The sequence below is a fragment of the Delphinapterus leucas genome, chromosome 7, assembly GCF_059928025.1.
Source record: "Delphinapterus leucas isolate spDelLeu-1000000601 "Yukka" chromosome 7, BTC_Dleu_Yukka2, whole genome shotgun sequence".
Classification (NCBI taxonomy): domain Eukaryota; kingdom Metazoa; phylum Chordata; class Mammalia; order Artiodactyla; family Monodontidae; genus Delphinapterus; species Delphinapterus leucas.
The window spans coordinates 102,877,240-102,905,106 of NC_143135.1; positions in this window are offsets into that span (position 1 = coordinate 102,877,240).

A 27,867-nucleotide genomic window follows, 5' to 3' on the forward strand; every position below is an offset into this window, starting at 1 on the left:
ATAAATGCTTATACATTTAAACAGAATGAAGCTAAACTTCTCGGATGAAAATATATTCCACTTGCCAACTAATGTTTGCATTATTTTCTTCACATTTTTATATTTTTCTACATATCTTTGAAAGAGGCATGTCTTTCTTAAAATCACTACTAACAATGAATTGACAGCTCCAGAGGAACCAAGACATTCTATAAAATATGAGGAAATATTGCCCCAATCTGTGTTGTAATCACATTCCTGTCCTGAGAATCTTCTTTTAGAGAAGATTCTTAGCCTTTTGGATTGTACAACTCTCCAGAAAAAACAAAACAAAACCAACAAACACAGCTTCAAGTTATTTACTGTTTGTTTGTTTAATTACTTTATTATTCGAAGTCCAAGCCACCACCATCTCTTGCCTACACTCTCAATAGACTCCTTTCTTCCTGATCTCCTTACTCTTTTCTCTGACAGACTAGTCTCTACACAGAGGCCAGAGGGACATTTTTAAATTGTAAACCAGATCATGTGGTCAAAACCCTCTGATGGCCTCTCTTTATTCAGAATATATTTAAGTTCCTTATTGATGTCTACCAGGCTCCATGTAATCTGGCTCCTGTCTGCCTCTCTGAGCCCTTCTCCTATCCTTTGCCACCTTATTACTCTGTTCTGGACAAGTGTTCCCTTGCTTTTCCGCAAATGCCCAAGCTTGTCCTCCCCCAGGGCCTGTGTACTCACTGTGTTCTCTGCCTAGATCTTTGCCTGATTCTCTCCAAATGCCACCTCTTCAAAGAGACATTGCCCACCTCCCTTCCCCCTCTTCAGTCAAGCTCTAGCCCTGTTTTGTTTGTTTATTTGTATGATTGACTGTTTCCGTTTTTTTTTTTACTTTATATTATTTATCATCACTTGAAGTATATTTACATATTCATTTGTTTATTTTCTGTCTCATCCATGGAACCTCCATGAGAGCAACCATTTTTGTTCATATCTATATCCTCAGTGCTAAAATAGTAAAATACTACAATAGGAAATTAGTGTTTGATACTCAGTACTGTGAAGTAGAAGTTACTCCATATGGTTAAGTAGAAGAATGAATAAATGAATGAATACATGTACAACTGAGTTACAAATTACATGTATTACAAAACTTAGACAAAATACAATTTTTTTAAAAGCTGTCATAACATAAAAAGAAAGTTCTAATATTTTCTTCTGTACCTTAACGGAGTATTTTGCTCACCTCTGGGGTGCTGCATAAAACAGAGATGTCAACATGAAATGAGGAGGGTCACCAGCCTTTGTTTTGCCTTTTGTGGTACTGAGTGACCACTCTCAATCCCATGCAGTTTGTATTATACAACTATTCAATTTAGCCTCCTCTTAATATAGCATTCTTTTTTTTTTCAATTTTCTTAAAATAGAGGCATAATTGACATATAATATTCTATTAGTTTCAGGTGTACAACATAATGATTAACAGTTGTATACACTGCAAAATTATCACAACAATAAATCTTGTTAACTTCTCTCTCCTTATATAGTTATATTTTTTTTAGTTACATTTTTTTATGACAAAGACTTTTAATATCTACTCTCTTAGCAACCTTCAAATATGCAATTCAGTATTATTAACTATATCCTCTATTGCTGTACATTAGCTTCTCATGGCTTATTTATTTTATAACTGGTGGAAGTGTGTGCCCTTTGGCTCCCTGCATCCATTTCACCAACTCCCACCTCTGGCAACCACCAATCTGTTTTCTATATCTAGTATATAGCTCAGTATTTTGCTTTTGCTGTTTCAAATTCCACATATAAGTGAAATCATACAGTATTTGTCTTTCTTAGTCTGACATATTTTACTTAGCATAATGCCCTCAAGGTTTACCTATGTTGTCACAAATGGCAATATTTCATTCTTTTTTATGACTAATAGCATTCCATTGTATATACATACCACATTTTTCCCCATTCATCCACCTATGAACACAATTTGTTTCCACATCTTGGCTATCATAAACAGTGCTGCAATGAACATGGGAGTGCATATATCTTTTCAAGTTAAAGTTTTCATTTTCTTCAGCTAAATACCCAGAAGTGGAATTGCTGGATCATGGGGCAGTTTTATTTTTACTACAACATATTGTTGTCCATCAAGGCTGGACACGAATTTACATTACCACTAACAGCACACAAGTGTTCTCTTCTCCACATCTTTGCCAACGCTTGTTATTTATTGTCTTTTTGATAATAGCTATTCTACAGGTGTGAAGTGGTATTTAATTTTGGTTTTGATTTGCATTTCTCTGATGGTTAGTGATGCTGAGCATCTTTTCATGTACCTGTTGGCAATTTTATGTCTTTTTTTTTTAAATGTCTTTTTATATATTCTGAACATTTTGAAATCAGGTTGGTTGTTTGTTCTTTCTATTGAGTTGTATGCACTCTTTACATACTTTGGAAATCAACCCCTCATCAGATATATAATTTGCAAATATTTTCTCCAGTTTAACAGGTTGCCTTTTCATTATTTGGATGATTTTCTTTGCCCTGCAGAAGTTCTTAGTTTGATGTAGTCTTTTTCTTTTTTCTTGTTGCCTTTGCTTTGGGAGTTTCACTCAAAAAAAAAAAAAAAGTCATTGCTAAGACCAGTGTCAAGGAGCATACAGCCTATATTTTCTTCTGGAAGTTTTATGGTTTCAGGTGTTACATTCAAGTCTTTCATCTATTTTGAGTTAATTTCCATGTAAGATAGTGATCCAGTTTCATTCTTTTGCATGTGGCTTTTTAAGTCTTCTTTTTCATAAAAACTTAAAAATAAAAGTATCATCATTGGTTGTTTAAAACCTTGAAGATCATTGGTGTCTGCCCTTACTTCTGAGCCTCTAAATGTAGTTGACTCTTCCACACATACTTCTATTTAATTTTTAATTTATTTATTTTTTAACATCTTTATTGGAGTATAATTGCTTTACATTGTTGTGTTAGTTTCTGCTGTATAACAAAGTGAATCAGCTATAGGTATATATATATATATATATATATATATATATATATATATATATATATATCCCCTTATCCCCTCCCTCTTACATCTCCTTCCCACACTCCATATCTCACCCATCTAGATGGTCACAAAGCACCAAGCTGACCTCACTGTGCTATGTGACTGTTTCCCACTAGCTATCTATTTTACATTTGGTAGAATGTATATGTCAATACCACTCTCTCACTTCATCCCAGCTTACCCTTCACCCTCCCTGTGTCCTTAAGTCCATTCTCTACATATGCATCTTTATTCCCCTCTTGCCCTTAGGTTCTTCATGACCATTATTTTTTTTTTAGATTCCATATATATGTGTTAGCACACTGTATTTGTTTTTCTCTTTCTGACTTACTTCACTCTGTATGACAGGTTCGAGGCCCATCCACCTCACTACAAATAACTCAATTTCAATAATAACTCAATTTTTATGGCTGAGTAGTATTCCGTTGTGCATATGTGCCACATCTTCTTTATCCATTCATCTGTCGATGGGCACTTAGGTTGAGTCCATGTCCTGGCTGTTGTAAATAGTGCTGCAATGAACATTGTGGTACATGACTCTTTTTGAATTATGGTTTTCTCAGGGTATATGCCCAGTAGTAGGATTGCTGAGTTGTATGGTAGTTCTAGTTTTAGTTTCTTAAGGAAGATCCATACTGTTTTCCATAGTGGCTGTATCAATTTACATTCCCACCAATAGTGTGAGAGGGTTTCCTTTTCTCCACACCTTCTCTTTATTGTTTGTAGATTTTTTGATGGTGGCCCTTCTGACTGGTGTGAGGTGATACCTCATAGTAGTTTTGATTTGCATTTCTCTAGTGATTAGTGATGTTGAGCATCCTTTCATGTGTTTGTTGGCAATCTGTATATATTCTTTGGAGAAATGTCTATTTAGTTCTTCTGCCCATTTTTGGATTGGGTTGATTGTTTTTTTGATATTGAACTGCATGAGCTGCTTGTATATTTTGGAGATTAAGCCTTTGTCAGTTGCTTTATTTGAAAATATTTCCTCCCATTCTGAGGGTTGTCTTTTCATCTTGTTTATGATTTCCTTTGCTGTGCAAAAGCTTTTAAGTTTCATTAGGTCCCATTTGTTTATTTTTGTTTTTATTTCTCTTTCTCTAGGAGGTAGGTCAAAAAGCATCTTGCTGTGATTTATGTCATAGAGTGTTCTGCCTATGTTTTCCTCTAAGAGTTTTATAGTGTCTGGCCTTTACAGTTTATTTCTGTGTATGGTGTTAGGGGGTGTTCTAATTTCATTCTTTTACATGTAGCTGTCCAGTTTTCCCAGCACCATTTGTTGAAGAGGATGTCTTGTCTCCATTGTGTATTCTTGCCTCCTTTATCAAAGGTAAGGTGACCATATGTGCATGGGTTTATCTCTGGGCTTTCTATCCTGTTCCATTGATCTAGGTTTCTGTTTTTGTGCCAGTACCATATTGTCTTGATTACTGTAGCTTTGTCATATATCGTGAAGTCAGGAAGCATGATTCCTCTAGATGCATTTTTCTTTCTCAAGATTGCTTTGGCTATTCAGTCTCTTCTGTGTTTCCAAACAAATTGTGAAATTTTTTTGTTCTAGTTCCATGAAAAATGTCATTGGTAGTTTGATAGGGATTGCACTAAATCTGTAGTTTTCTTTGGGTAGTAGAGTCATTTTCACAGTGTTAATTCTTCCAATCCAAGAACATGGTATAACTCTCCATCTGTTTATATCATCTTTAATTTCCTTCATCAGTGTCTTATAGTTTTCTGCATACAGGTCTTTTGTTTCCTTAGGTAGGCTTATTCCTAGGTATTTTATTCTTCTTGTTGCAATCATAAATGGGAGTGCTTCCTTAATTTCTCTTTCAGAGTTTTCATCATTAGTATATAGGAATGCAAGAGATTTTTGTGCATTAATTTTGTATCCTGCTACTTTACCAAATTCATTGATTAACTCTAGTAGGTTTCTGGTAGCATGTTTAGGATTCTCTGTGTATAGTATCATGTCATCTGCAAAGAGTGACACTTTTACTTCTTATTTTCCAATTTGGATTCCTTTTATTTCTTTTTCTTCTCTGATTGCTGTGGCTAAAACTTCCAAAACTATGTTGAATAATAGTGGTGAGAGTGGGCAACCTTGTCTTTTTCCTGATCTTAGTGGAAATGGTTTCAGTTTTTCACCACTGAGAATAATGTTGGCTGTGGGTTTTTATATATGGCATTTATTATATTGAGGTAAGTTCCCTCTATGCCTACTTTCTTGAGGGTTTTTTAACATTAATCAGTCTTGAATTTTGTCAAAAGCTTTTACTGAATCTATTGAGATGATCATATGGTTTTTCTGCTTCAATTATTTAATATGGTTTATCACAATGATTGATTTGCATATATTGAAGAATCCTTGCATTCCTAGGATAAGCCCCACTTAATCATAGTGTATGATCCTCTTAATGTGTTTTTGGATTCTGTTTTCTAGTATTTTGTTGTGGATTTTTGCATCTATGTTCATCATTGATACTGGCCTGCAGTTTTCTTTTTTTGTGACATCTTTGTCTGGCTTTCATATCAGGGTGATGGTGACCTCATAGAATGAGTTTGGTGGTGTTCCTCCCTCTGTTACATTTTGGAAGAGTCTGAGAAGGATAGGTGTTACCTCTTCTGTAAATGTTTGATAGAATTCCCCTGTGAAGCCATCTTGTTCTGGGTTTTGTTTGTTGGAAGATTTTTAATCACAGTTTCAATTTCAGTGATTGTGATTGGTCTGTTTATATTTCCTTTTCTTCCTGGTTCAATCTTGGAAGGCTGTGCTTTTCTAAGAATTTGTCCATTTCTTCCAGGTTGTCCATTTTACTGGCATATAGTTGCTTGTAGTAGTCTCTCATGATCCTTTGTATTTCTGCAGTGTCTCTTGTTACTTCTTTTTCATTCCTAATTCTGTTTATCTGAGTCTTCTTATTTTTCTTGATGAGTCTGGCTAATGGTTTATCAATTTTATTTGTCTACTCAAAGAACCAGCGTTTAGTTTTGTTGATCTTTGCTATCATTTATTTCATTTCTTTTTTATTTATTTCTGATCTGATCTTAATGATTTCTTTCCTTCAGCTAACTTTGGGTTTTCCTTGTTCTTCTTCCTCTAATTGCTTTAGATGTAAGTTTAGGTTGTTTATTTGAGATTTTTCTTGTTTCTTGAGGTAAGATTGTATTGCTATAAACCTCCCTCTTAGAACTTAAGTCTGACACCTAGAAACCAACCTCAGAAAACAGAATTCAACTCACTAGGCCAACTTACTTTCAAATTGAAGCCCTTTTTGTTTTCCTAACCCTCTGATAATCTGTTTTCTTATTCTCATTTTCACCACATAATTTTGCCCTCTTAAATTTGGCTCTGTCCTGTTTTGATTAAACCTCAAATCTCAGCTGTATGAACTTCTCTAAATTCAGAGTCCCCACAGCTCTTCAGAGGGCTCCTTCCCACTATCCAGGCTAGACGGATCAAATCTCCTGGGCCAATCACTAGCTCTGCTAATGAGATGACTGGAACAATATATTTTTTACTCATTCACTTTATAGATTAAAAAATTCAAACAGTTCAAAATGGTGATTTATGTTTATTTGCTATGAAATTTGTCCTTTCTGTAGTATTTTTGCCTATTTAAAATTTTTCTTTTCATTTTAAGGAGTTATTTATATATTCTATATTCTGATCTTGGTTTCACTTTTTTTGAACTCTAAATATCATGTCCTACTTGTGGCTAACATTGGCTGAAGGTAGTTTTGCAAGGTGAATAGAAGCACTGCCAGCATCCGACTCTTAAATTCTCAGCTTGACTTTTTTTTTTTTTGACCACCACAGCTTTAAGGAGGCCAATTTGATATTATGACTTACCAAGAAAATGCAGTTTGTCATGGAAGTCCCCCAGCACGTCATTATTAATTCCTGCAGATTCTGCAGCATGGTTGAAGGAAGCTCTTCTATGTAGCTAATAAAGCTACAGCTTCAGAGGCCCTTATTACACGTTTGAAATGTTGTATTATTTTTCTTAAAAACATCCTTAAAAATTGTACACGCTTCAGTAAAACCCAGAATTGCCTGGATTCAGCCTTGGGGGAATGTTTTTTGTTACTCTTCTCTTTCCTTAGCCCTGATCTCTATATATTTTTTTCTGTGGCTTGCCTGGTTTTGAATATGAAATCTCAAAAGTCCTCTTTTAACAAGTGTCCTTAGGGCAAAAGCGAGGTTCAGTGTTCTGATTACCTCTATTAGAGTCTCACTTTTACTTATTTTGGGGCCTCCACATATTTCTTTTCTTGTCCATTCATTGATGCATTTAAAAATATTTTTAAAAATATATTTTCATCAACATGTTTGTTTCAGATAGACGATTACTCAGATTATCTAAACTGATCTTGATGAAAATGGAAGACTCAATAGTAATGGAATTCATCTTGTATTTCTTGATCTTTAACTGATATAAATTATCTTGACCCCCAATTAAGCTAAATGAAAACAGTTGAGGCCCTAACATTTTCTCCAACTCACCTCTTTCACTCATCATCCAATTTCTGTGAGAGAGAACCTACATTGGATATGCTATAACATTTATACTCTAGTCAGAGTATCTGTGTTTGTCTGTAAAATGATTTAACATTAAAAGTCAATAAATAGTATTTATACCATATTTATGTAAATGTTATTCATTGCAAAATTAAATATCATTATTTGAGCTGTAGAAAAGTAAATGTTGCCCAATATAACTTAAATCTTATAATTCATCAAATGCTCAATATCATTCTATATTGAAGCTTGAGCCAAACTAGCTTGAAAAAAACTATCTCTATCTCTACTCTATCCCCCCACTCACATGCACACAGAGTTTATCCTCATTATTTGCAGATTCTATATGTGTAAATTCAGCTCAAATTTATTTGTAACCCCCAAATCAATACTCAGGTAACTTTTTTATTAATTCATAGACATAGGTAGAGAGACAAGAAATTTGAGTTGCCCTATGTGCATTTGTATTTTACTATCTGAAGTCAAACAAGGCAATGCTCTGACTTCTTGTTTAAGCCCTCTTATTGTAAACAAGCATCATTTTTGCTGTGTACTTAATGCTACATTTTTGTTTGTTTTTCTCTTTGGTTTTTAGTGATTTTGTGGTTTTAAATGTCTTTCATATAGAAAACAAATTTGTGGTTACTAAAGGGGAGATGGACAAGTTTGGGGTTGGGGATTAATGGATACAAACTTCTATATATAAAATAGATAAGTGATAAGAATATACTGTATAGCCATTATACAGGGAATTATAGCCATTATCTTGTAATAAACTCTAATGGAGTATAATCTGCAAAAGTACTGAATCACTATGTTGTGCACTTTAAGCTAATATAATATTATAAATCAACTACAGTTCAATAATACATACATACATACATAAAATGGCTTCCAAGGGCAGTCTTAGAGTACTTACTGTCCAATGTTCCTAAATGCAAGAAGGCTGTGATATGCCTTACAGAGGAAAAAAAAGATGCAAGTTAGATGAGCTTCATTTAGGTATAAGTTATAATGCTGTTTCTTGTGAGTTCAATGTTAATAAATCAAAAATATGCTACATCCAAAAATGGAAGAGGAAATTCACAGATCTGTACATGAGGCTGCTCCAAAGAGTGCTAAGGTAACATCTGTAATGTGTGAGGAAGTTGTGGAAAAGATGGAAAAGTGGCCAAATTTGTGTGTTCATGTGCTGACGACAGATTGAAAAAAAAAGTGTAGTATGCATTGTGGTGAAGCCAGCAGCCAAAGTAATTTACAGTCGCGTTACCCTGGGTCAGGAAAATGTTAAATCTTCTCAACTAGCTTGGCCTGGCTTGCACTTTTCAAAAGATAATATACCATAAAAAATATTAAACTTGCAGGAGAGGCAGGTTCTGTGATCAGGAGTCTGCAAAAGAATTCTTAAAAATACCTGCTAAATGTTATAAATAACAAAAGATATGTAGAAAAGCAGGTTTTTAATGCTAATGAGACTGGCTTCTTTTACAAGGGCATTGACAAACAAACCTACATAACATAAATCGTGTTTCAGCTGAGGTAAAATGTCGTGACCAGAGGCTACAGAAATAGCAGTAGTTCAGCATTTGTTAATTCAGGGTTCGTGGTGACTCTATAGAATAAAACTGCAATGAAAAATGAGCACTGCATATGGATATAGATGATGATGTAGATATAGATACAGATATAGATATAAATATAGATACATACAAGTTAGAACAATCAGAAACTTTTTATATTGATAGGTATTAGATTACATGAAGAAATTATTACAGACTTTTGGCCACTTTAAAAAATGCTCTTATTTTAGAGAAGAAAACTGAAATATACAATGGTGGTTCTTCAGAATGCCTATAGCTAATTTTAAAATATTTAAGCATAAAAATTAAAGTAATAAAAATGATTGAAAATGGATGTTTTTCTCTAGTCTAGGAAATTGTTTTCTATTTTTGCATTGACTACCATCATCCCATCCCTGCATTTCAGTCACTTTTCAGTATTCTTTTCTCTCTTTCTTTCTTTCCCTCCCTGCCTCTATTCCCCCCATTGTCTCTTTTTCTTAAACTCTTTTTAGACTTTGAAGATCCTACACTGATCCAACTATATTTCTTAAATTTTATTTCATAATTGCCATCTTCTTTTTACTTTTGGGTCTCAAAGACTACATTCTGGAGATTGTTCTTTACTTTCATTTTCAAACCTTCTTTTCTGTTTTTAATTGAAGCAATCATATTTTACTTTTTCAACACTGTTATTTTTCTCCAATGTTTCTTTTTTATAGTAGCCTGTTCTTGTTTTATGGATACCCCATATTTTTGAAAATATCTCTGAAGTATATATATACATATTTGCTTAATATAGGTTCTTCCCTGAACTCCATTGCTCCATGAATGTGGGCAGGCCATGTTCACTAGTGTGTTAGAGTTTGTAGACAGAGGGAAAGTAGGCTAGTTTTGCCCCACCTCTGCCTCAAACACCAAGATAAGGAGGGTTTTATTCTGTAATGCTAACTTTTATGCAGGAATTATTTTTCATTGAATTTATTATTATTAATATTATTATTATCATTAAGTAACATACATTTTCTTTGTTAAAAAATGTTTGAAAATCACAAAATCATATGGGGTATAAATTAAATGACCTCTTTTTCTCTCACATGTATCAACTTCATTTCAGAGAAGTAATCATTGTTTTACACTGTATTATATGTCAATTCAGGCATTTTCTATTCAGATACTCATATCACATATCTCAACAAAAAATTGGATATTGTTTCTGGGACTTGGGTTTTAAAAATTTAACAATACTCTTTCAATATTTTTGTTTCTATGTTAGAATAGATAGATGTGTGCCATTTTTCTTTACTTTTTAATTCTGAAATTAAAAGATTAATTTCAAGCTCATAAAAATTGCAAGAATGGCACAAAGAATGCCTATATACTCTGCATACATTATATTAGTCTGAAAGTGCTGCTATAACAAAATACCAAAAAGAGGAGAGACTTCAACAGTAGAAATTTATTTTCTCATAGTTCTGGAGGCTGCAAGTCCAAGATAAAGGTGTCATCGGGTTTAATGTCTTCTGAATCTTTTCTCTTTGGCTTGAAGATGGCCAGCTTCCCATGATGTCCTCGCATAGTCTTTTCTCTATGAAATACCACCCTGGTGTATCTTTACATATTATAATTTCCTCTTCCTATAAGGACACAGTCAGATTTGAGAAGAACCCACCCATATGACCTCATTTAATCTTAATCACTTCTTTAAAGAACCCATCTCCAAATACATCCACATTCTGAGGTACTGGAGGTTAGGGCTTCAACATATCCATTCCAGAGGAGCACAGTTCAGCCCCTAATACCCATGTTCACCAGTGTTAATATAATGCAGCATTTATTTTATTACTCTATTTATACATATTTCTATTATTTTATTCCTGATCATTTGAGAATAAGTTGCAGATGTGGGTTCTCATTATCCCTCAGTACTTTAGTGTTTATTTCCTAAAACTCTGCTCAATAGTCTATAATAACCTAAATGGGAAAAGAACTTGAGAAATAATAGATACATATATATGTATAACTGAATCACTTTGCTGTTCACCTGAAACTAACACATTTTAATCAACTATTCTCCAATAGAAAATAAAAAATAAAAAACAGAATAAATAATGATACACTTCTAGAAAGCCACAGTATAACTTTCAAAATCAGAACATCAACACTGAGACGTTACCTTCTAATTCAAAGACCCATTCAAAATTTATTATTTGTTCCCAAAGTATTCTTTATAGATTGATGATTCTATCTGAAATCCTGTGTAGCATTTAGTTGTCAAAAGTCTTTGATGGCCTTCAATTTGGAAAATACTTTGTCTTTTGCTTGTTTTCAATGACCCTGACATTGAAAACTACAGAGCAGTTATTTTGCAGAATGTCTCTCAGTTAAGATTTGTGTGAAGTTCCTCATGATAAGCTTCTGGTTAGGGAACTTTGGTAGAAATATCACAACAGTGATGCTGGTTCCCCTCATCAGAAGATACTTAATGACAACTCATCTCATTACTGGTGACATTACGTTTAATCACACGTTCAAGATGGTGTCTGCAAGGTTCTTTTACCCTAATGTTAGTAATTTTTTATTTATCAACTAATAATACTTGACATTTTACAGTGTAGTAGGCTTTTCCTTTCTTATTTATTTATTTATTTGTATCAGTGTGTGCTTATGCATTCCTACTTTATTCAATAGATTACAATCTGTTTCACTAATTATTTCTTTTGATGCTCAAATTATCCTGTATTTGGCTATTGAATAAGTTCCCACATCCTTTTGATATGTCTACTTTATTCTTTGGGGCAAGTACAATAGATTGCTGCTTATCTCATTGCATGAACAGAAATTGGGGAGGAAGGAGAAGAGAAGAAATGAGGCCCAAATATTTCATATAGTGGAATCTTTATAATTAATATTTTTCTGACCCAGAGCCCAGTCATGCTCCCCAAACCTGCCATGTAGATCTTGGAGCATCCCTGGAACCCTGCCTAGAAGAATAACTTTCACCTCTGCAGCCATCTGTTTTATTTTCTACTGAGATTTCTTACCTCCACTCTGATTTTGTCCCTCAGTGAGACTCTTTTTGCCTCCATCTTTTAAAAATATTTCTGATTTTCTCCTGAGGATGTTCTCTATCCCGATTTTTACTGAAAGTAAAAATAAGCTACTTTTGAAACATGGCTCTTATTATGATTGGTATACAATATTGCATCATAACATTTTATGTACATAACATGTTGTACAGTTTACAAGGGGAAATCTTTTAATCTGTCTTTATATTCTGATGAGAGAAGGATAAAAATTATTTTCATTAATTTTTTTAAATAAAGATTTTTGATATTAAATGAATTTATTGTATTTCCAAATTATAAAATAAGCAAATAATGAAGCCAGGGGCAAAAATACATGGTTTTGATGTTGACCTCTCTGGGCTTCAGTTTCTTTATTTGCTGAAAGGTAAGTTCAGTGTGTAATCCCCACTAGGAGATTTTATGACTGAATGAGTTCTTAGTCGGCTATTTTCCACCTATGTTAGGCATTTTTTTTCCATTCTGCTGAAGCAGTTTTAATATATCACTGAAGCTTCCAGCTCCAATTGCCTGACTCTAGTAATGAATATACAATCATTGTCTTTGTACTCATGAATCTATTTCTCTAAGAAAAAATACATCATTTAATCCAATTGATGTTCGCCATTCTTACCCTTATTTTTCATTAAGAAAGTCAGGAATTATTAAATATCCTTGGTAAGACATATAAATTATCACCCAAATATTGTGTGCTAGTGGAATGGTGCAATTGCAATACTTTGAATGTGAAACTTCAAGATTTTGTAAGAATAAAATGATCCATGGTCAATGATCTATTTTGCCATTTTCTCTATAAATATCTGTGTACCTTCTGAGAATGGCCTTGACACACACTAATATTTGTAAAGTGCTTTAAAGAAACAAAGGGCTGACTTAATGGTAGGGGAGATAAGGTAAATATGAAAAGTACTGTGATAGCAATATTCTCTTCAATGACAAGTCAGAGAGGGGTTTGTCAGGCTCTGTATCCTGGCTCGATTATTATAGAACTGAAATGGCACTGTGCTAAAATGTTTGCAGTCACAACCAAAGGCGATGGGAGTTTATCCTGAACCAGCTGAGATCAGGTAGATGGTTCACAATCATGTATTCCTATAACACAAACAGAATGCAGTTAAGTATTTTTTTAAACATAGAAAACAATTTTATCTAATAGGAAAAAGCAGCCCTATTGTGGCTGGACTTTGGGTATTAAAAATATTGTCCAAGTTTAAATGATGCTGTTTATTATCAGCAATGATTCCACTGGTACATTCGGGAAGGGGGAGATGAAAGTGGATTTTATTTCATTAGCATGTCTTCACTGGTAACTGTTTGTAACATTAGTTCCCTTTGATCTTCCTTTTGATTATAGTGTGCAAAGCTGATATAATCTGTTATTATTTCCATTAATAACTAAGTATCTCTTGTGGTTGACAAGGCAATTTGTTATTATCAGGCTGCCTTTGAGCAGAGCAAAGAGGTTTACACCCGCTCCCCCACCCAGCCTGTGTAAAACAACAGGCGTTTATCTGCTCTCAGCAGCCTGGAAATGCTGCTGTCTTCAAAAGGGCTCTGTGAGAGCTGCTGGACAGAGACAGGAAGCACCTTGACAGTGAGATGGAGAATCGGGGATGGCGATCTTAATTGGGACACAATTTCTACCTCAGAGGCGTCACCAAATTGGGCAATCTAACCCCAAGTACATTCTGCTCACCTTGCTTTGTTTTCTTGAGGATTCAGTTGGACAAGAGAAGAGGGGTTAAGGACAGGAAGGAGACAGTGGTGGTGAAGCTGAAGTTTCTTTTGCAGCAAGCGAAGTGTATTTTCACTGTCATGTCCTCAGTATTTCAGGATTCCAAAATGTGAGCTTTGGCAGATTATGAAGGTAAAAGATTTGCAACTGAAGAGGCTTTATTTTCAAGTTTCTATATTTGTCTTGAATTAATGGGTGTCTGCCTTCCTCATTCCCAGAGACTTAGAGATATTTGACAAACTTTGACACACACAACAATAATTTTCTTCCCCTTCCAAAGTGACTCCGCCTCCAAGAATAATACAGTGGTTGATTCATTAACAGAGAAAAGACAGAGTGGAGTTGAGTTCAAGATATGACTTCATGTCATTTAAGTAGAAAAGGAGGATTGCAAAACAGAAACTTTTTCTAATGGATGGAATTGACACCTTGCCTCTGACATACACTCGAAGAATTTCATTTTTTCTACATCTGCTGGTTTGCAGGACAGCTAATATTCTTGGGAGCCTCACCAGTCCTATGAATTTCACCAAACTGCCTTTGTCAACAGCACTAAAAAGGTGAGGGAGCTATTTAAAGTGGCAAAGTCAGTTAGAGGCCGCTGTTGATAACTATGGCATCCCCCAAGGCAAGGTTTCCTCTGTGGGTTTCTGTTCTACTGCGTAAATAGACACTGATGTGGTCGCATGTGGTCATGAACAGCCATGTGCCACTGTATGTTTGGATCTATGAGAAAGAATAGCAAGAAGAGAATGAATTAAGTAAATCAGAGAGTTCTGTCAGATCCTTTTGGGCCAGTGCTGCCCACCTAGATGGTTAAGGTGCTTTTAGATGTCTTGACTTACTGAGTTCATGGCTGAGCCATCTAGTGGTCACGAGGGTAAATGCAGTTACAGCAAGTTGACCCCACAGATTCCAGCTCTTTAGCTGATCATCCGCTGGGCTAGGTTAGTGCAAGGTAAACTCCCTTCCTGCTAAGGGCTGGCACAGTGACAGCCCCTTTTAACTAGAATGATTGATTGTTTACATGGTACCTGGCTGTGCTGAGAGGGTCACTGAGTACATCTTAGTAATAACCAAGGTGTAGAAAGTATGTACCTTTCACTTAATGCTCAATTATGGACTTTCACTGAGCTAGTAGGTTTGCACATACCTTCTGTTCTCAGTTTATGTCATAATTTGAGAGAGTTCTTGTATTCTTGCTATGTTAAAATAATCAAGAAGGCAGACATTTCAGGACTCAGAATCAAGGCAAGCCAAAGTGTTTTTCTTGGGGTCCTTTTTTATCTATACCAAATAGGATTAAAAAATATTTAGATTTTACCAACATTGATTTCAGCCACTCTGCTTGTGAGATTTGTTCTTTTTCAAATATCCAAGCAGTTCCAGACCACCCACTATTTGGGGCGGGGAAAGGGGACACAGAGCTTTGTCCACACTAGGTGACTGCTTCCCCCTGAGATAGACTGACCTCTGATATTCTCTGCCTGGATACAGAAATGATTGGTGGCCTTGAGGGCTCCAACCTGACCCCCTTACCTTTACCTCAGGGAAGTTGGTCAGCAGACTCCCTGGTTAGTAAGTAGCAACATTAAGCACTAAGTAGGGACCGCATGGTCCATTTGTTATATGGTGTGGAATTTATCTTCTGGGAAAGCTGCACACAGTTCTCTGTGTGACTCACTTTGATATAATAGAAAACAGTCACAATTTGTTAATTTCATGTGTCCCTTCACAAGAAAGGAACAATCATTAATTGTGTAGTGTTGGCAGAGGGTTTTCAGTTCATAAACTGAAATTTGACCAATATTCTTCCAGAATCCAGCCCTAGGAAGTAGATGCCATCATTCATTCTGACTTGAAAAATACACGAACCATGTTCAGAAAAACTGAGTAACTTCCCCAAAGTTAGACCATTCCTGAAGGTAGAAACACCATTTGAAACCAAAGCTTTTTCACACTAGCACATAATTTTCCCCTATTAATTTCTTTCTTGAAAGAGGAGAAGAAAAAACTATAAAATTTGGAGTGAATTAGGATCAGGATGATTTTAGGAGTAATGGGCTTTTTGACATGACATATCTGACTTTTATTGAGTTGAATTATAGCCTCTGTAGGAGGCATCAGAGAGACTGAGCAAGGCCGAGGCTAATTATTAGATGTAAGTTTGTTGAGCTGCTATTATTTTAACTACATGTTAGAGAACAGTATTTAAAATCTGTATCAGTATATAATTTGTGTAAATTGATATGACTTTATTGTTTATCCATATAAAAACGCTCAGTTTTTGCTTTTTGAGAAAACACTCTTTCACCTTGAGAAACCTAAAGAATATGGGCTCTTATAAACCATCACCTCTTGGAAATGTTTAAATTTGAGCTCCCCAGCCTCATTTTATCATGTCCTGCTCATGGATAGCTTGAAAGAGTGGGCTGACTGCTCTTGAAATATCCTGGGTACAGCCTGGACTGAGTGCACTGGACTTGGAGTCAGATATACGTTTGAAAACATGACCTTGGGCAACTCATACACCCTCTCAAAGTCCCAGTTTCCTCAGCACCCAAACCTTAAAGGAATACTGTAAGGATTAAATGGCATACATATGTGAAAGAGTCTAACATTTCTGTAAATAGTAGGTGTCCGGTAATTGTTAGTTGAAATTGGACCTATGTGCAAAGCAAAATTTGGTTATGTGAATTTTTTTTTTGTAACTGATTAGGAAGACTTTTATGGCTTTCCTTTACTCAGCCACCAGATTACATTGGTTAGAGTTCAACTGCCTTGAGTTTTAAGAAAAACACAAAAGCCTCATGCATTTACGTGACAGCCCAGTTCTGAGAGGACAGATGTGAAATAGTAAAACACGGAAGAATAATGTATTCTGGCTAAGCTAGACCTATATAGCCTTCCAGGATCTCCTGTTATTAGCCAGGCTTGTCAAGAACTAATCACTAGCTTTCAAGTTTTATAAAGCTACTCTGAAGGTTTACTTTAACCTTACCATACACGAAAATGTTTGTGTTGCTACCCACTGATAAGAAAACTATTAGCATTCATTAAGTACGGCCATAAATCTCTCCCTTGTGGAACAGCAACAGTGCAGCCTTCCAGCTGCCATAATGAATGCAGTGTTTAATCTCTCTTTGGGAGAGTGTCCTAACTTCAGACCTCTGCTATAGTTAGGCACTCTGGGAAGAGCATGGCATTCTGGGAACGAGACTGGTGACAAAGGTTTTATACTCTTGCTTAATTTTAAATCCAGAGAGCCTGTAAGTTATAATTAAAGCAGAAGCTTTAATTTTAAGAAGAAAAGGAAAAGTGACTGATTCAGGAAGGTAGAGTTAACAATTACTGAGTCCCTACTGCAAGTGACACACTCTATAGAAGAGCCTTTTTATCAATACCTCATTTTCTCATAACTACTACCCCCCCCCAAGTTATTGCTCTACCAATGTTACAGAGGAGAAAAGAGAGACTCAGAGAGATTGATTTAGCAGTCCAAGAGCAGAGATGGAATATAGCATAAGCATAGTGAAATTGGAATTTAGTTATCTCTGTCTCTAGAGTCAAGAACACTTTATGCTACTAGTTGTTGTCCCTAAGAGCAATACCTTATTTCTTTTTAGAAATCAGGCTTCTCTGAGTAAGAAGTGTATGACCTCCATGGTAGAACCTGGAGGGTTGGGACCTCATTTATGTTTTAGAGAAGGTTTGTAGCATTTAATGTGACGCCTTCTCAGCCTCACTTTGCTGATGCGCTGTCTTGGGGCTTTCATTGAAAAACAGCATCCCTGGGTTTCAACTTCCTCTGTGAGCTCTGCCTTCTACTTCCAAATCCCCTGAGCAGAAAACACCTGGTGTCCCAATGTGATCTGTTATAGCTGCACAGCTGAGCTAGGGAGCATCCGAACCAATGGTCCACGGACAAGGACGGGTATCTTTCTTTCTCTATGGAGCAATAAAAAAGAGGCCATCTGATGCTGGGATAAACTATCAAGACCTAGGCAGGCAAATTGGCTCCTTTTCTTTCCCCTCCATAAGTTTCTTCTTTGGGTATCTAGATTTCCAACATTTCATAACCCCTGTGTTTCTTGAGCAGCTGGCGATGAATGATCTCATTACTTAGGGGACCTGAAAGAAAAGAAAAAACAACTCTTCCAACTTTGCAAACATAACCTTCCCATAAGCTGGCATGTAGGGACCACCCTCATGATGACCTTCTATAAGCACTTTCCACCCTTGGGAGAAGAGGGCATATAGAGGTTATTATATCATATTCAACACTCCCTGTTGAATATCAGGGATGCTCTCTTGATTATTTCTTCTGGAAAAATTGAAGGTCACCTTAAATATAAGCTTCAGAGTCTAGAACAGCATAGTGTACCAAAAATGGGGATCATTTGCCTTCTTGTTCAGCACAAGGGAAGCAAAACCAAAATAAAAACAAGCAAATAAAATGGTTTGATATTTTAGAAAGCACCAGTGAAATTGGTACCTGCTAAACTTAACTGACAAATCATATTAGAAGACGGAGATCATCTCTAAGGTAAAGAGGTAGTGATGTATGGATTGGAGATGTCTTCCAAGCTGAATGGTGCTTCGTATATGGTGAAGCAGAATCCACCATCATGGTTTTGTTCGACTGGCAGTTTATCCCGTTAGAGTCCATTCCTAAATGTTATACTGAAATATCGGCTTTAAACAAGTTTCCTATGTGCTTGCTAGAGTTGGTTTAACACTTTATTTAAGCTTTACATGTTTAGATTAAATTTACTTGCACAAGCCTTCTATTCTGTAAGAGGTAGAAAAGGAAATGGGGACATCTCAGTTAAAAGAAATTGTTCTTATAATAATTTCATTATCTCTGCATTTTATATGTCTCTAACTTGGCTGTGAGTCATATTTTTGCTATTTTACTCCCCTAAGAAAGAAATAATAAGGACATTTGTGCACTATAAAGGGAAAATGTGGGGGGAAGGGTAAAGATCTGTCTTTATGGGAATTGAAAATAAAATCTGTGTGATATTATCATGCTTAATAAACTATGGAAGTGGTATTTTAGTCTCAGTAGGAGATTAACCATTTGCATGTGTTTTCATTTCCCTTAAGACACTTCGAAAAACAAATAAATAAAAGAAGATTATTATTTTTCTCTCTAGGAGAGAGTTGGACATATTCCACATCTTAGGATGAGAGAACTCTGAAAGGTCAATGATTGGAAAGGGGCCAGAATAAGGTTTATATTACTTTTCAGGTCTGACACCTGGTTCAGGGAGGGGCTTCCTCTTCTGTGGCTTGTATTCCTGCTTCTTTATTAATATGAAACCTACAGTAGAAAAAGAAAGGCACTCAGTTATCTCCTGTGTCCTGAATTCTTCACCTTTGGAAATGGCCATATTATCATGAACCGAGACCAAAACACATTCTCCCTATTAATTTCTATTGCACATGTAGAGATTTTGCTGATACTTTGAGGGCTGGAAAACTAGAAGAGCGATGATGTTCCAGAGGAGCCAGAAGTTTTTCAAATCAACTGAGTCTATTCCTTCTCTAATCCAGGAATGCCATGGATTAGAACAGCCAACCCCATGGAGTGCTGAGAACTGCTCCTAATAGAATTATGTTACCGGTTGATATACCCCAAATGCAGCAGACATTTGACATGGTATGCTCAGACCTCAACACCCCTCCAATTTGTCAGGGTTTCTTTTTGTTTCATTAATCCAGTGAGTTATAAATTCAGAAGATCATTTTATTTGTGCATTTGCACATAGAGCAAAGGAAGTCTGCATAGTCAAATATTGATTTGTTTTGATTCACTCACAATAGTGCCTAAATTTATTCATGTCTTCTTCTCAAATCCACCAGCTAGAGTTTCCTTATTTATACTAAGTTAATCTAATGTATAAATGATATTGAAGTTGAAGGAAAGTTTTATCCCTTGAGTATTTTCTCACATTTTCTGTGTAATTAAATTTGGAAAATGAGATCTGTGAATCAATATGGTGGCTTGACAATAGAAATAAGAAAAATGTGAGATTAGAAGTAAAGTTCCATTTTTCACCAGCCTCCCTTTACTCTGCCCCCAAATTTTACTAAAAGGCTTAAAATTAGTATTAAAGGTTATTAGAAAGACCATTAAAAATGATAAAAATGATGTGCTATGGTTTCTGTTCCTTTGTATCAAAGTCATAAAACTGATACTTCAATCTATGATCATTCAGAGACATTCATTTAGTTGCCTGAATTTACTTGGTACAAAATATTCCCAGCCTGCAATCTTAATAACCTATATGTTTGCCATCTTTGTTTTTCTTTTTCTTTTAAAGCAGCTTTGTTGACGTATAATTGATATTAAAAATTACCCGAGCTTAAACTGTACAATTTGATAAGTTGGGACAAACATATACATACACCCTCAAAACCATCATCATTTCAAGGTAATGAAATATACATCACCCTCCCCCAAAGTTTCCTTGAGCCGCATTGCAATCTTTCCCTCCTGCCCTTCTCCTCATCTTCTTATCTCCAATTACTGACCTGCTTTCTGCTACTACAGATTTGTTTACATTTTCTATTATTTTACATGAATGAAATTACACGTTGTGTACTCTTCCTGTTCATTTGTTTTATTGCAGAATAGTTACATATTACCTGGTTACACCGCAGTTTGTTTACCCACACACTTCTTGTTGGATATTTGATTTGTATTCAGATTGTGTCTGTTACAGATAGAGCTGATATGAACAACAAGTCTTTGCATAGATATAAGATTTTATTTCTCTTGGGTAAATACCTAGGATTTGAATGGTTGGATCATATGTTAAGTGAATGTTTAACTGTTTAAAGTCACTACCAAACTGTTTTCCAAAGTGGTGGTACCATTTTGCATTTAGATCAGCAGTGTAAGAGGCAGAGTGACACCATTTCCTCTCCAACACCTGGTCAGTGTTTTAAATTTATACACTTTAACAGATGTGTAGGGTTATGTCATTGTGGCTTTAATTAACATTTCTCTCTTGAATACTGGGATTATTTACACTTGCTATTATGATCTATATATCTTCTTTGATAAAGTATCCATTCAAATACTTTGCTATTTGTATTGGGTTGTTTTCTCATTATTGAATTTTAAGAACTCTTTACATAATCTGGATCAATGCATTCATTGTTTATGTGATATGCAAATATTTTCTCCCAATCTGTAGTTTTTCTTTTCATACTCTCTCAATGTGCCTCAAAGAGGAGAATTCTTAATTTTGACAAAATCCAATGTATAAATTCCTTTATGAATTATGCTTTTTATATTATATATAAGAATTATTTGGCTACCTTAAAGTCATAATGATTTTCTTCTTTTATTCTAGAAGCTTAAAAAATGTACGTTTTACATTTAGGTCTATAATCTGTTTGGAGTTAATTGTTATAGATGGTGTGAGATATGGATCAAACCTCATATTTTTGCATATGGATATATAATTATTCCAGCACCTTTTGTTGAAAAATCTGCTGTTTCTTGTCTAAATTAAGTTCCCATCTTTTTAAAGATTAATTGATTATATATGTGTGTGGGTCTATTTCTGAACTTTCAATTCTGTGCTAATATGCCAGTATCATAGTGTCTTGAAGTCAGGTAGTGTAAATGCTCCAACTTTGTTATTTTTCAAAGATGTTTTGTATATTCTAGATTGTTGCTTCTTTTCTGGTGTTTGTTTGTTTATTGCTTTATTGCATTATCTAGGACCTCCACCATGATACATAATAGAAGTATTGAAGCAGGCATTCTTGTGTTTTATATGCTAGATCTTAGCTAGAAATCATTTAGTCATTCATCGCTATGTATAATATTAGCTGAAAGTTTATCAGAGTAATTCTTTGTCAGTTTGAGAATGTTCTTTTCCATTCTTGTTTGCTGAAAGTTCGTGCAGGTGTTGAATTTTATCAAGTTGCTTTTATGTATCTATTGATATGATCATTTAATTTTTATTTTTGTTATGTTAATGTGGTGAATTAGATAGATTTATTTTTGATGCCTCTAATTCCTTGAATAAGCTCCTCTTCATACAGCTCCCTAGTCATCAGTGGGCCACCCTGGTGGCTAACATCCCAGACAAGTCAGATGTTAGACATTTCAGACTTGTCAGTTGCTATGAATATTGTTTTCTTCTTCCTCAACTCTTAAGGGCCACCATGATTCATTCCAGCTCACTTTGCGGTAGTTGGAAAATGGAGCTCAATTAAAGAGTCATTGTAAACATGGAGCTCAACTCATGAGTTTCCTTTTACTCAAGGATTAAGTGCTTTGCTCTGTCAAATAATTTTAAACAGTCCTCATGCATTCTGTCCAATTTATAATTGTTTACAACAGGGGAACCAGTTTTATGCCAGTTACTCCATCATATCAAGCAGCAGAAATTCACCTTTTCTACTGAAACATATTCTTCCTGGGTGTGGACTTATAGGTCAGCCATTATTAATTTTTCATACTATAAATATATAATTATGACTTATTTCTGGCTAAATGATAACTGTGGTCTTATCATTATATATTGAGGGTGATATATGTCTTCTTCTCTGAATGTTTTCAATATGCTTTATTTGACTTTGGTATTTATCAGTCTAACAACAAAATGCCTAGGTGTGTTTTTATTTGTACTTTTTATACATGAAATTTATAGAACTCCTTAAAATGGGTCTTTATTTCTTTTATAAGTTTTGGAAAATTCTCAGCAATCATTTCTTCAAATAGTGTATCTTTATATTTATTTATGTATTTATTTATTTGCTGTATGCAGGTCTCTCACTGTTGTGGCCTCTCCCACTGTGGAGCACAGGCTCCGTACGCGCAGGCCCAGTGGCCATGGCACACGGGCCCAGCCGCTCCACGGCATGTGGGACCCTCCCAGACCAGGGCACGAACCCACGTCCCCTGCATCGGCAGGAGGACTCCCAACAAATGCGCCACCAGGGAAACCTCCAAATATTATAACTTTATTGCCTTTTGATGTTTCAGTTACACATTGTTAAACTTTTGGTGTGTCTCATAATGTTCTTCTACCTCATATGCTTTGTCTGAATATTTTCAAGTTATGTATCTTCCACTTTAGCAATCTTCTCTTTTATATTGTCTAACCTACAAATATATTCATCTATTGAAGTATTATTTTAGTAATTATATTTTTGTTTCTAATTTGTATTTCACTATATCATTTATAGATTATAGTTCCCTGGGAAAATTCTATACCTTTTCATTAATTTGAATATTTTAAAGGTAGTTATTTTAAACTGTGTCAAATAAGTCCTGTGTTATAGAATGCTAATGATTCTCTTCAAATATTATTTTTTTCATTTCTACCACTTTTCAGTGACTTGTTCTGTATCCTAGTATTCCTGATAATTTTTATTTGAATAATGAACATTATGTATGGCAAATAGTATAGTCTTTGGATGATGTGTCTTCCTCCTGAGAAAACTTAATTTTCTTCTAACTAGCAATTTGAGAGGAAGCACATCAAGTTTATTTATCGAGGGACTGAGATGATAAAGTGATGAATTTCAGACTTTTGATGGTGTACTTATTTCTAATTTGCTCTTAATTCTGAGACCTAATGCTTCACACTTCTAAAATAAAAACTGGAGATATTTCCAGGGACCATCTTCCCTTTGAAGGACGCTGAATTACATTTTTTTATCGCGCTGCTCTATTACACTGCCAAAAGCTCTGCTTAGTTTTATTTTCTTGGAAACCACTTTCTTTTTTGTTTTCTCTTTATCCTATGTAACATAGGATACAGCAAAGTTTTGAGAACAAAAATCACACAGAATGTTTATCTCACATCTTTCTAGTGTCCTTTTCTCCATGTTCTTGGCTCCACAAGTATTTGTTAGCTCTAATCCTTAACAGTGTGTTTTTTTCTGTCCCATGCTGTTTCCAAAAGGCTTTGTCTACTGTGTCCTGCTTTCCCTTTATGTCTCATGTTATGCATTGGAAAATCTCCAAATGGAAGAAGCAGTGAAGAATTTTTTTCTTAATGCAATATGTTCCTCTCTCTCTGGTCTTTCCAATCCAGCTTTTTAAAAAAAATTTAATCTCCACTGAAGGATTTAGCTGATACAAACTACTCCATCATACCTAAAAATAGAAATGTGTTATCTTTTCTTTTTAATGACATTTGCTCTTCTCAGCTTTTCTGAAAGAAACCATGTATTGTCTGGTTTTTATTTGATTGGTATGATGAGTTAGGCCAGGACCTTGAACTTCTGAATCTTTATCCAGCTTACTGCCTTGGAAGCTCAAAGATGATACATTCAGAAACAAGCTATCTTCAAACCCCTGAAGCCTCTGGCCTTCATAAGATTCAAGGCATGTCTGAGCAGCCTTACATACCCTGCTCTTCCCTATGCCTCATCCTGGTTATCCCTTGACTTTTTCAGTAGAGAGAGATTTACACAAGATACAGGCACTTAAAAAAAAAATCAGCTGCAAGAAATTAGATAGAGAGATTATTCCGAGAAAGAAGGGTTTTAATAAAGAGAAAACAGTAGGAACACACATAATTCATTTTCAAATTTTAAAGCCAGAGCTTCCCTTGTGGCACAGTGGTTGAGAGTCCGCCTGCTGATGCAGGAGACATGGGTTCATGCCCTGGTCCGGGAAGATCCCACATGCCATGGAGCAGCTGAGCCCGTGAGCCATGTCCGCTGAGCCTGCATGTCCGGAGCCTGTGCTCCACAACGGGAGAGGCCACAACAGTGAGAGGCCTGTGTACCGCAAAAAAAAGAAAAAAAAAATTAAAGCCATTAAGTTCTAATCATATGTAATTCTTTCTCCAATGGATTAAACTAAAAAGTGTCTTGAATTATGTGACTATCAAAAATTTTCTTCTCCTTCTTCCTACTCCTTTGCTTTCTTTCTTATACTATCATTGAATTATCTTTATTAGGAATCCAAATGCATGTGGCTGTCTAAATATAATACAGGATAACATTCCTGCTCTTTGGTAGCATGTGGTCTGAAAGAAAATGTGAGATTGTGGATAAGGACCAATTCACATACACAGGAAATGGAACAATTAGAGAGAAGATGCAACAGCAAGATCCAAGCCTGTGATTAAATGAAATAATTCATTGTACTGGTAATAAATTCATTGTTCTGGCTTCATGCTGAGAAAGTGAGTAGGAACTAGATGGGGGAGTAAATTTTCTCACTGGGGATGGCTTCCTACTGCTCAAGACATAGGCATGAGTCAGCCTTGAAAATGTTTTCCAAGACTCAGATGGTGTCTTCATGTTTTTCAGTGCTTAGTTTGCCTGTATTCCCAATCCATCAGCAGAGCTCTCTGCTTGTCTCCATTTTAAAGCACATACATCCTCCCCCCATTGTAAAATTATGTTATTAAGTGTAAAGAACCATTTAATATTAGGACAAGAAGAGAGCTTATATATCATATTGTCTAGGGGTGAAAGCTAGGTTTTATCTCACACACCAGCCTCAATCAATCAAAAGTGATTATGTGGAAAGCTGAGCTGAGAAGGTTGTAATTCTATGCTCAAAGTCAGTAGAAGGGTGGATAATGATTTATAACAAGAATATAGACTAGGGGATTAGCATCTTGTTTGCTATGTATTTGCCATCCCAGATTTAACCCAACTATCTCATTTCAAATCAGTAAAATGGAGCCCAGAAGGTCAAGTGACTTCCCCAGGTCATATAGTTATTAATGGTAATGTTAAAACTCAAATCCATGTCCTCTTTCTTTCAGTTTCTCAGTGTAATGCTTCTTCTCCTCTGATCCACCACCTTTTAAAATACTAGAATAAAAGCAGGAATAAGCTGGTTTTAAAATTCAATCTATCCTTGTATGTGTAGACTGTTGGTCCTTAAAACTGTAGGAAACCTGATTGCTCGAGTTTAAATTCCAGATCTGACACCTTCTTACTTAACAGTATGAGAATTTTTAAATCTAAAAATAAAGCTTATTGTATGAGAAAAATTCAAAGTACTTGCACCAACACCAGCCTTGTAGAAGGTGCTCAATAAATGTCTGGCCATAATTATTAGTTTTGTGCCTGCAGTAGTATGCTTGTTCAAGGTGATCTTTTCAAAATAAATTGAGCCTACAATCAGTCACAGGATCATCTGTTCTTCCCCTGTTGAGGTCCTTTAATCTGTATGCCTTCACACAAAAAAATAAACCCATTAGGCTTTAAAAACTGTAAGGAAAATGATACCAATTGTAACAGAAAAATGATAACAATAATAGCATGGAAACAAGAGAAGTGTCCAAACCTAGTTTATAATTGAATTTATTCGATAGTTTTACCTGCTCTGAGTACAAGTTGTCCTTAGGAACCCCATATATTTTACTTTCAAAGAAAGGAGCTCTCATTAACTAGAAATCTTTAACTCTATTAATCTTTCATAACTTGTTCTAACACAGTTCAGGGGAACTGTGCCCTGTACTGCTAACAAGAAAGATAGAAAATATATATATATATATTCTGATTATCTATCTATCTCTCTCTCTATCAGAACCACAGAGCCTGCTCATAAGATACCCAAAGCTTCAGACCAGGAGTGGTGACTGATAGTTTCACTTTCAAATATTAACAGTACCAGAATCCTCACCTTTACTGCCAGGATTATGGAAGCTTCTAGAAGATACTCCAGGCCATTGGTTGGTCTCAAGGACACTCACACCTGTGCAAGTTGTTGACATGGACCCTCTGCGAATCCTCCCTCTCCTACTGAGACTAGCCTGTGTGCTGTAGGGAGCACACCTGCTGTAGAGAGACCTGCGATGTCAAAGCCGAGGAAACATAGGAGCTTCCCTGGAGAGAGTTTTCTTCACTAATGTCTCAGTGCCAGGGACTCTGACCACCTTGGTGACTACTATAATTGGAACTCTGCCTGTGTACTTTTTGAAGAGGAAGTCTCATCTGGGGACTGGCAAACTGCAAATGTTTGCCAGGGCTTTGAAAGCAGAGAAATCCCAGACATTCAACAAAGGATGACATTGCCACAATGTGGCAGTTGATTTAAAATTTGTAAAAAAAAAAATGTTAGCTGTCTCACTGGTGATGATGTAAAGTCCTAACATATACTTAACTTCTTCAATACTTTTTCTAGCTTAAAAGTATTTAATTACTTTTAATTAAAAGCATCCTAAGCGTCGCAGCTTACCATGTTGCAGACCTATCACACATCTTCCTTCTGAACAGTGAATACTTTACTGATGCAGGTTTAACAATCCTGTGAACTCCTAGGCATGACTTCTTAGAGTAAAATTTCTAAGTAATGTCTTTGTGAAGTTGTTTAAGAGAAATAGAGGAAGTTGGTCCATTTCCCCTGTTTACAAGCATCTTTATCAGGTGCTCTTAAAAATCCAATTGATATCTTTATATATGTGTTAATTATAGGGCCGAGAGTCTCAAAACTGTGTGTTCCAAGAGCCGTTTTAAGGAAAGTTATTTTTCACACACTTCAAGAATACAGCCATGAATTTCAACATGAAAAACACAGACTTAACAAAATAAAGACTTATACTTTGAAACTGTCTTCTGATAGAAAATTAGCATTGTAAAGGAGTGTTGTAAAGTAAAAGTAAATTCTGTAAATTCTATAAGAAGTAAATTTTGTAAGAATATATTGAAATAAATTACGAAACAAAACTCAGAGTGCATCCTTGAGTGTATGTCCATGAACCTCAATTTGAGAAATTTTGTTATGGTGTTTTAAGGTTTATCAAGTACATATCTGTCATGTCATTTAATTTTTGTATCAATCCTGTGTAATGTGTAATATTGTTTTACCAGATCACCTGCAGGATCATTGATAGTGCTGGCATTTTAGCTCTGATCTTACAACTTCAAGTATTGCTAATATGATATTGCCTATCTAAGAATAAGTAATATCTTCT